The sequence below is a fragment of the Gavia stellata genome, chromosome 13 (assembly GCF_030936135.1).
Source record: "Gavia stellata isolate bGavSte3 chromosome 13, bGavSte3.hap2, whole genome shotgun sequence".
In the NCBI taxonomy this organism is placed as follows: Eukaryota; Metazoa; Chordata; class Aves; order Gaviiformes; family Gaviidae; genus Gavia; species Gavia stellata.
Window position 1 is genome coordinate 16140049 of NC_082606.1, and position 9692 is coordinate 16149740.

Here is a 9692-nt window from a genome sequence, read left to right on the forward strand (position 1 = left end):
GGTGGGCAGGGTATAAAAAGCTCTGGGGGGGATAGTAGCTGGGTTGGAAGGGGATTTGGGCTGTGCCTGTTCTGCTTTTTGCCTTGGCAGGGCTGTGTAGCTCTTCCTTTCTTTTCTTTTAGGTTTTTTTCCCCCCCAGATGACTTGCTGCAGGATGTTCTCTGGGGGTGTAGAGGGGCTGATCTGCTCTCTGGCTGGTGTGGAGGTTTTGTTGCTGGAGACTGCCGTTGGTACCTCCAGCCTGCCCCATCCCTGCCAGACAGCCCTTTGCAAACTTTTCTTGAATGCTGTTTGCTGCTGAGGAGGATCTCCCAGCACCTCTGACTTCAGCAGAGGGTTGGAAGAGGGGCTGGTCCTCTGGTGAGGGATGGACACCACGGCACAGGGTGATTTAGAAAAGCTGACAAGCAGCAGCAGAAGCGCTATAAACCATGTTTATGCTGATACAATTAGTGGAGCCATTGCTGTGCTGTGCCGGAGCTGGGGTGAGCATCGGAAGGGGCCAAGCCCCGCTGCAGGGGAGCTGCAGGCAGCGAGTGCCAAGCAGTTTGCAAACAGGGGGTGCAGAGGAGAGGTAGAGCTGCGGGGCAGGAGGGAGGATGATATGCCGGGCTCTATTTGATGCCTTTGCTTGCCCACTGGTGTCTGTGGACATGGCCACCGCTCCCAGCGCCCACTGAGCAGGGCAGAGCCGTGGGCATGGGTGCATCTGCAGCCCAGTGCCACCATCCCCGGGGCACGTGGGGTGGCCAGGGCTCGAGGCCGTGCCACTTGTGGGGATGGAGGTTTGGGGTGGGTGCTGCGGTGTGAGCGCCTGCAGAGTGTGCTGTGGCTTCAGGGATGCTGCGAGGACCCGCAGTCCGCCCCGCTCCTGCCGGGGACAGGAGGATTTTATGGGTTTTCCATGAAAACTCCCCGCAGATGCCATGGAGGAGGGATGCCGGGCAGCCAGAGCTGAGCTCTGCTGCCTGCAGCATGCCCGGGGATTTGGGGGACTCTGCTCCCACGAGGGTTGGGGACACTGGAGGAAGCACAGGGTGCCAGACCCCGGATGAAGCAGCAATGCTGGGATGGGGAGTGCAGAAGTGCCGGAGCTGGTGGGCAATTACAGGGCTTAATGCTGCATGTGCTGCCCTCTGCCCTGGCCACAGCAGCCCCCTGCGAGCAGGAAGGTGGCTGGGATGCAGAGAGCATCATGTGCTGCTCCTGGTCTGCACAAATGGAAGATGGAAGGGCAAAGGGAGCCTGACAGCTCCTCAAGCAGGGAGATCGCTGCAGGCACGGCTGAAGAGTCCCAGAAATGCTTTGCACTGTTTCCAGGAAAGTGACTGATGGGGACTGCGGGAGGGGGAAGGATATGGGTGGGGAGCAGATTTAGAAAATGATTTCACTGTTGGTTAAATTTCCTCCGCACTAAAACATTACAGAGTTTGTGGAAAGAAGCACAAGCCTGCCACAAAAAAAAGTCCCATGTCCAGCTGTGGCTGGACACTGGGCAGAGGGAGCTTGCAAAGCCACATCAGGAAAACACGGGACAGGGCATGGCAAATCCTACCTCGTGCACATGCCTGAAAGACAAATCTCTTTCCCCTGTCTAATCCATTACCACATGCTTATTCCTATAACAAATAACTGAGTCAGCAGGAGAAAACCAAATTCAATTTATATCTCAATCCAAGCAAATATGAAAAGGCTGCCAAATCTGGCAATAAAACTGCAGTGATCTCAGATGTTTCCCTCCTAAATATTAAGAGAAAGGGGAGCAGAGGAGCTTTTGGCCACGCAGTTGTAGGTGGGGATGCAGGCGGATTAGCGGGATGCTGCGGAGCTGTGTCCTCAGGTGGTGAACAAAGCTTTTGCACTGAGATATGCTGGGACAGATGTGGCTTTGGAGCTACCCTGGGGACAGCAAGAGGATAGGGAGGAAGCTGGCACCCTTGTCACCTTTCTGAAATTATCCGAATAATGGATGGTGGGAAAAAGTGGAGGCTCCCTCCACTGGGCTGTTCCTCCTGTGTCGCTGTGGGATTCTTGGAGGTGTCCCCATCCCCGCTTTGCAAATATTACAGCTGGGTCCGGCAGCGTGCGGGCACAAGGATTTTTCTTCAAAGTTTCTCAAGTTTGCCAGACTTTCAACGAAAGCGGAGCTGAGCAGTGAAGTGCCCTGTGCCGGGGGATGTTCTTTTCTGGCCAGGCAGCAGTACGTTGCTCTACGTGCCCTGGGGGCTCCATTTCTGCATTGCCCAGTGTGTGCTAAATGGGTGCAGCCAGCTAAAAAGCTGCTCTCCCCTCCTGCAGAGATAGTGCATCATCTCTCCTCCAGTCAGAATTCCTCCAAGTGACTGGGATTTCACGCGGAGTGAGGCAAACCTCTCTGCAAGTCCCTTTGTTGCCATCTGAGCTGCCTCATGGCCACTCAAAGCCCCAGCAATGGGGCATTCAGCTTAGCTAGCCCTGGCTTAGCTGGGGGCTGGTTTAGCTTCCTGCTGTGCCCAGCCTGGCTGCAGGCGTGCAATGGCACCAAAGGTATTTTGCTGTGCAATGACACTGAAGGGACGTTCTCAAAGCCAGCAGTAGGGCTGGGGTTCACACCCAGTTCACACTTGCTGCTCCCTGCTAAACCCAGGCGATGTCCCCAAACTGAGCCATGCACCCGTGCCCATCGGTGCCTGCCCAGACTCAGGTGGTGCTGGGCTTCCAGCAGCGGCACTGGGAGCAGATGGGCAAGAAAGATTAAACAAAGAGTCAAAATAGACAGTTTGATGAACTATTTTCCTAGAAGAAGGCATTTAGCAAGCTCAGCTGAGCTATAAATATCCTATAATGTTCTTCTAATATGTGAGCAGAGCTGGGGAATGGGAAGGGGGGGATTTTCTTCATGTAAACAAATGCAGAGAAAATAGTGGTGGGAGAAACAAAAGGTACTAATGAATTCAAGTCAAACACCCTGGTTTGGTCAAAAATGTGGTGTTGCTTGGGGAGTGTGTGACCACCTCCAGGCAGTTCATTACCGTCTCCAAACTTGAGACTTTTTGTTCCCAAATGTTGGGGATTTGTGGTTGATCTTCCTCGTTTTTTAAAAGCTTAAAAAACCAAGTTAAGTAGCACAAGACTGAAACAAAACATGTTGAACTGGAATGAGATTTTTTTTTTTGGTTTTCTCTATCCATTCAACCTAAAAAGTTCACACTTTGCGGAGCTTTGCGCATGAAAAAGGGCTGGATTCGCCCGCAGAGGATGAATGATGGGGAGTCCATGCGGGGAGCAAGTGGGGACACAGGTGCCTGGGACAAGCTGTCCGTTAGACCTGTACTTTGCTCAGGAAAAGCTTAAGTGTTCCCCACGCTAATTTGCTTTTTACCCACTCAAACTGCAGAACAGCAAAAGGGAGGGGAAAGAAATGCTGTTCCTGGGCTACATTAGGAACAGTTTAGTCTCATTAAAAGCTACTTTCACCTGCTACTGATTTTCCTCTGGTTACGAAGGCCTGGAATGGTTGGTTGGTTGGTTGGTTTGAATGAAGAGGGGGAAAAGAGCTGTTAAGACGCTGTTCACGGTGAGGAAATGACAGCACGCGCTGGCGGGGGCACACCGGGTAATGAGCCAGCAGTGGGGACGGGGAGAAAACTGCAGCGATGAAATCCTTCCTGGGCTTTCACAGCAGCCTGAGAAGGGTGGGAGAGATGGCGAGGTGGGAGCTGCCCTGCCTGTTTTGCTGGTGCGGGCAGCGATGTGGGCAGTGGCTGTTTCTTGCGGCATGGAGGAGCTGGTGGGGGGTTGAGTCTTTGGGGCAGCAGCGCCGTGGGGTGACCGCAGCCCTGTGGGTGGTTTGCACGGGGGACGATGTGCTGCTGGAGGGGTCAGAATAGGACCTGCTTGGTCCTGCTGTCCTGCCTCGCCCCGGGTTCTCCTTAGCAGGCATTAGTGGCTCAGGGCTGGGGATGTCCCTCTGTCCTGGGGAGGGGACGTTTGCAGTCCCGGAGCAGCAGTGTGGTGGCAAAATGCTGCTCCCGTCCCCGCAGCTGGCAAAGGGTCCCGCTGGCAATGCGACCCAGGCGAGAGGGGCCCCTCACGAGGTGTTTGGGCTGTTGCTTTGGGGAGCTGTGATGAGGAAATGGGGAAACAAAAGGTGCGTGGGGAAATGATCTCAAATGCTGGGGCTGAGGGGGGGGGAAATGAATGATGCCAAGTCTCCATTCTCCCCACAGACTTGTGCATCCCGCTGTCTCTCCTGCCGGCTGTGCCTGCCTCTGGCCGGGCCAGGGAGCACAGCACGCGAGAGCTGTCTCTCGTTATTGTGACAAGTAATTAGGGTGATGTGAGATGCTAAAAAATTACTTTATTGGGCAAAGGCGGCCTATAAACCTCCTGGAACAAACAGGCTTTTTAAACAACTCCAGATTGTGCTTGAAGGCGGCTGCTCTCCCCCCTCCTCTTGCAGTGTGCCTCACACGGCTCATCCAGACCGAAGGAAGAACTGGGACCCGGAGAGGCTTTTCCCTGCTTTGCCTTAACATCCTGCCAGCTGGTGACATCCCCCCAAAATAGGAAACTCAAATCGCGGCAACCACCAGGGATAGGTTCAGCCTCTGCTCCCCCCGGTACCCCTTTGTTTGATGCCATCCCTTCCCTAGAAGCTCCCCAAAACCTCCCCTTGGGGCGGATGGAGCATCGCTGTGGCACACGCATGGTCGGCAAAGCACCTGCTTGTGCCTGCTGCTAGCATTGGCCAGCAGTGGTCTGGGGATGGGATGAGTGTTAATAAATCCGCAGCGCTGGTGCTGCTTTAGTGTTCCTCTAATTGGAGCCATAAAGTTAAACTCAGCCACTTAGGGTTCTGCTGGGAGCAGGGGCTTCCATTTGCAGGTTCCCCGCGCCGCTAAAGGGCACTGTGCTGACTAATAGGTGTTAAATCGGAGCATCACTTTTTAATAAGCCTCTTAACTGCATCATGTGGATCCTTGGCAGGTTTGGGATGATGCCTGCATTAGGATACCCGTGTGCGGGGAAGGTGGTGCTGGGAACTGGAGGGTTGGGGAGGCAGGGGTGGTGTGGAATGCATGGCCGGGACCCAGGTCCTGCTCTGCTGCACAGATCCAGGTCACTGCAGAAAATCAAGAAGGTGGCCTGGTCTGAAAGTTGGGGCACAGGGGCAGGCCAGATTGCACTGCCCACAGCCGGTGGCATCGCATGGTGTGGCATGTCTGGTCCTACAGCACCTGTTTTCGGGGTGACTGGGTAGTTACTGCCTGGGGAGTGGCATCTCCCGGAGCTGGACAAAGCAACGTCACTCCCCGGTGTGATTTGTCCGTTTAGTCAATGGCAAAGCCACCAGTTCCCTTTCCCTCATCAGAGCCATCCCCTTCGCGATGATGTTGAGGTGTCACCTCCAGGGCGATGCTTCTCGCTGCCCCCCGTCCCGTGGGGATCGCGATCGCTGTTTCGGTGCTGTCACAGCAATCCCTCTGCAGCGTTTTTCATTTACTGAGAAAGTTTCGTAACTTCCAAAAAACCCAAGCTCCTCCTTCCCCCCACCCCAGGTCAAAGGGGTTTCTCTTCTCCTGCTGCTCTGCGTGGTTGTCCACCTAGAAGTGACAACGTGGATGCGATCATGAACTGCCCTGCAAAATACAGGCAGCGAAGCCATCCAGGCTGCTTTCACTTGGGTAATGCTTAGAGAAAGGACTAAGCTCCCGAGAAACAAGCACACTATTTTTATCTAATCCCTCTGCTTTAATAACTGAGAGTTGGAGGGCTTTCATTATTCGTAATTCAGATGAGGGTGTCTTGAAAAGTCCCTGGTGGGTTTTGCCTTCTGCCTCCGCCTCTGCTCACGCCTGGGTCCCCTCCCACTGGGTGGGACCCTGAGGAAGCCGTTTGCTGAGCCCATGACCACATCCTAACAGCTCCACACCTGCCGAGAGCTTGATATATATTCCCACACTTGATCTCTGGGCACGCCGAGGTTTAACTAAGAAACACCCACCAACAGAAAGCACTTCGTCAAACTCAGCTCCCCGCAGCATCATCCACGCGGGACAGCATGGGACGGACTTGCTGTGCTCCAGGAAGGGAGATGGGGTGGGATTTGTCACCTCCAGACCGGGCAAATTTGCGGCCAAAGCAGTGGAAGGGAATGAATGCAATTTTTGTCAGCTCCATCCGCGCCAGCGAATGCAGATCATGAATTACACAGCCGCCAGATGACAGGCTGACATTTTAGCTCCAAACATTCTCCTATAATTAGAGAATCTAATGCAATACAGGGAATGGCTCCATTTTACACACACATTATCGTAATGCCTTTAAATAAGATAATTGATTATGCCTCTGCATAAGAAAGTAAAATATTCGGTGTAATTAAAACCGACATTCAGATTTTGGCATGCTGACAGGTGAGGCCATGTGTCATTTTATAAATCCTTAAAGTGATATTCACACCCACATCTGAGTTCCCAAAGTTTGGGGAGAAGAAAAAAAGAAACCCTTGTTGCTGAGTTGCTTTTTATCCTGAGTTCAAATGTGTTTTGATGAGGGATTTCTCTTTTTTTTCTGCTCTCATTTATCTTCATTTCAGCCTCATATCATCGGCTGACAAAAAAACCTGCAGTCATACCACTGTGAGCAGGAATATTGGTAGATCCCATCTGATAAGCAGGATTTGGCCAGCTTTCTGCTTGCAACAGACCCCTCTGAGGCGTTCATACGCAGCACTGCTGAATTGGCAGGCAGCATCTTCCAGCCCGCATCTACCTCGATGCCGAAACCGCTGCCGGGTGTTTATGGGCTCTCCTGGAACGGAGATGGTCATGTAGAAGCCGGGAAAATGCTTTGTGGTGCAGCAGCTGCCAAAAGCCTTGAGGTCCTTCCGGATGAGGTCTGACTGGGAAGTATGTCCCCGGTGCGATGGATGGATGTTGTAGGGCAGCTGAAGATGGGACATGCCAGGGGGGCAGGTCATGGTGAGCCTGGGGGCATGAGGACCTGCACTGGAGAACTCTGGGGACATGGGGCTGGGCTGGCAGATGCTCTGTCCTTGCCACCTGCACTGAGGTGCTCTTCTTCCTCCTTTATGAGTGCTTTTATGCCAAAGACTGAGGAGTACTTGTTGCTTCTCCTGTCCATTTTATGGTTAGAGGTGCCTGTGAGGACTGTGTTTCTGATCCAATCAGTAGGTGCCAAAACCTGCTCAGGACCTGCCATGAAACCTCCTCATTGGGGCTCCATCCTGCTGCTAATGGACAAGGTTTATGTGACAAATCACCACCACTGCTAGGTAGTGAAACCTGCCACCGGTGGTCATAGGGTTGATGATGGGGTTTGAGGTCTGGGGGCTTTTGAGGTCTTGAGAAATCCTCTAAGTTAACACTGATGCTGACCTTCTGTCTTGGCATTTGCTGACTCTTGCGCCTTGAAACTTTGCAAACAGAGGCTTGAACACCTTCAGCATCTGTAAATCTGTCCTTGATATACCATAGCACGTTTCTGGTGAGATCTGGGCAGGACCTCTGTGAGGGATCTCCACCTCTGCCCTCTGTGCTCTGCATCCATCCCTGTCCCCTTTGAAGACAATGCTCTTCTGATAAATGGGAGTGCCAAGGCTGTGACCATTGAATCCGCCTCCTGCCTGGTAACATGGACTTGGTCCATCCTGCCCTCAGCTGTCAACAGCTGCCACTCTGTTTCCTTCCAAACAAGCAGAAATGGTTTCTCCTCTCCAGCCTGGGTTACCTGTCAGTGCTCCTTCCAGCATCCCCATCCAGTCTTCAAAGACCCAGAATATCTGCCGGGATGAGGTGGCATTTCCAGCCCCATGTAGGGTCTGTCCGGGGACATTTGCAGAAGGAAAGTTGCAAGAGGGGTCCCATTTGATGGCTCGTACCTGCCCGTGGACACGCAGTGTGCAGAACAGCGCCTGTTAGATGCAGTTTCAGTGGCACTCGCTCCATAATACTGCTACCCAAACCTTCAGTGATGACATTCTCTGTTTTGTACGTGCCGGTCCAGCTGACCCTCAGTCAATTAGATGGCTCCCAGTCTCCAAGCTGGCTGTGGAGGCCTGATCCTGCTGCTCTCCTCACTGCTCCAGGACATCGCGTCCCTCAGCCCGGCTTGGATGGAGCTAGCAGGGTGAGGGCAGGGTGGAGCCACATCAGAACAACTCCCAGGGGGCTGCAGGGTGGGAGGAGAGGCTTTCCCTGGGCTCAGTCCGGTCCCATCTCCCCATCCAGCCCCGTCGGGGTTCTCAGGGCATGGGGTCTCCCCGAGGGAGAGAGAAAACCAGATTTCCCAGGCTCCCGGTCTGGGCAGGGCTCTGGAGGAGGAGGAGGAGGAGGAGGGGGGCGAGGACCCCGCGGGCAGCACTGTCTGCTCTGCTCGCATTAGCAGGCTGCTCTGGCTTTCTCCGCTGCTCTTTAGGCCATTACGCCAGGCTCGCTGGGCTGCGGTTGGCAGCGCCGGGCGCCGGAGCCCACTGGGATGCCGGGACGGCAGCCGGCAGCTCGCCCCTTCCTCCGCTCTTAAGTGGGCTTGTAAAAAACAAAACACATGCCAGCGTGCCTGGAAAACAGAGGCATGGTTAACTGTCTTGTTTAAGAGCACTGTCCGGCCTCCCATGGGACAGACTCTCCGTGTCGGGGTGATGAGGAGGTGCAGCCGGGGTGACGAGAGAAGACGAGGGCAAAGGACCTCGCTCATGGCTGTCCCAGCCATGCATAGGTGGAAGGTGCATGGTGGGGAGATTGAAGGTGGGCAGACGTGGCATGAGTCCCAAAACCAGGTCGTGGCTGCCATAAATGGTATAACATACTGGCCTGTGGGCACAGGGGACCCTGGAGGTGGGGTTTTACAGTACCTGGTGGCCTGGATGCTGGGACTTATCCTGCAAACAAAACCTGAGATCACAGCAGCATCCTGGCCACAAACACCACCTGTGTCCTCCTACAGAGCAAGGGCAGCCCTGACTGGAGTCCTGCAGCCTTTGGAAGCAACATCCAAGGTTTCCAGGAGAGCACCCGTGCACAGATAAATTGCAGGTGGGCACTCAAGGCTGGCTAGGACACAGCAGGTGAGAAGACACCTCAATACAATGCGCTTTTCCGTGATTGGGTTGAGAGTTTGCATGGATCTGGCATCCTAGGGCTGCCTCCCTCAGTATCCTGCATCCCTCAGCACCCTGTGTCCCCCAGGAGCCACCAACCAGTGCCCTGTGCAGGTAATGGGGCTGCATGGAGACTGGTGGGACTGCTGGGGGAGGGAAGGGTCCCCTAAGCGTCTGACCCAGAGCAGATCTTTTTCTTGAGGGTCTGACACCCTGTGGGTGATGGAGCAGCCCATGAAAGGGACACCAGGCAATGCTGGGCCACCCTGTTGTCTCCTTATTCCCACACATCAACTTTCAGGGTCACTGCTGATGCCTTGGTGCATCATGAGCTGTGTCGTATCAAGTCCTGGAGCTGCACCGTGCTGGTGAGAGAATGGCAGCCTGGGAGACTGCTTAAAAATAATGGCTGTGGCAATATTAAGTGTTCCCCAGGGGGAAACTGAGGCAGGGGGCTAGGGCATGACTTGCCTTAAGGGTCTCAGCCATTCTGCCTGGCCTCCTGCTCTGTTTCTCATGTAAGAGAAACCCGTGAGTCCTGATATTCCCAGTGTGCCCTGTGTTTCCAGCTCCTTCAAGTCCATGCCCCCAC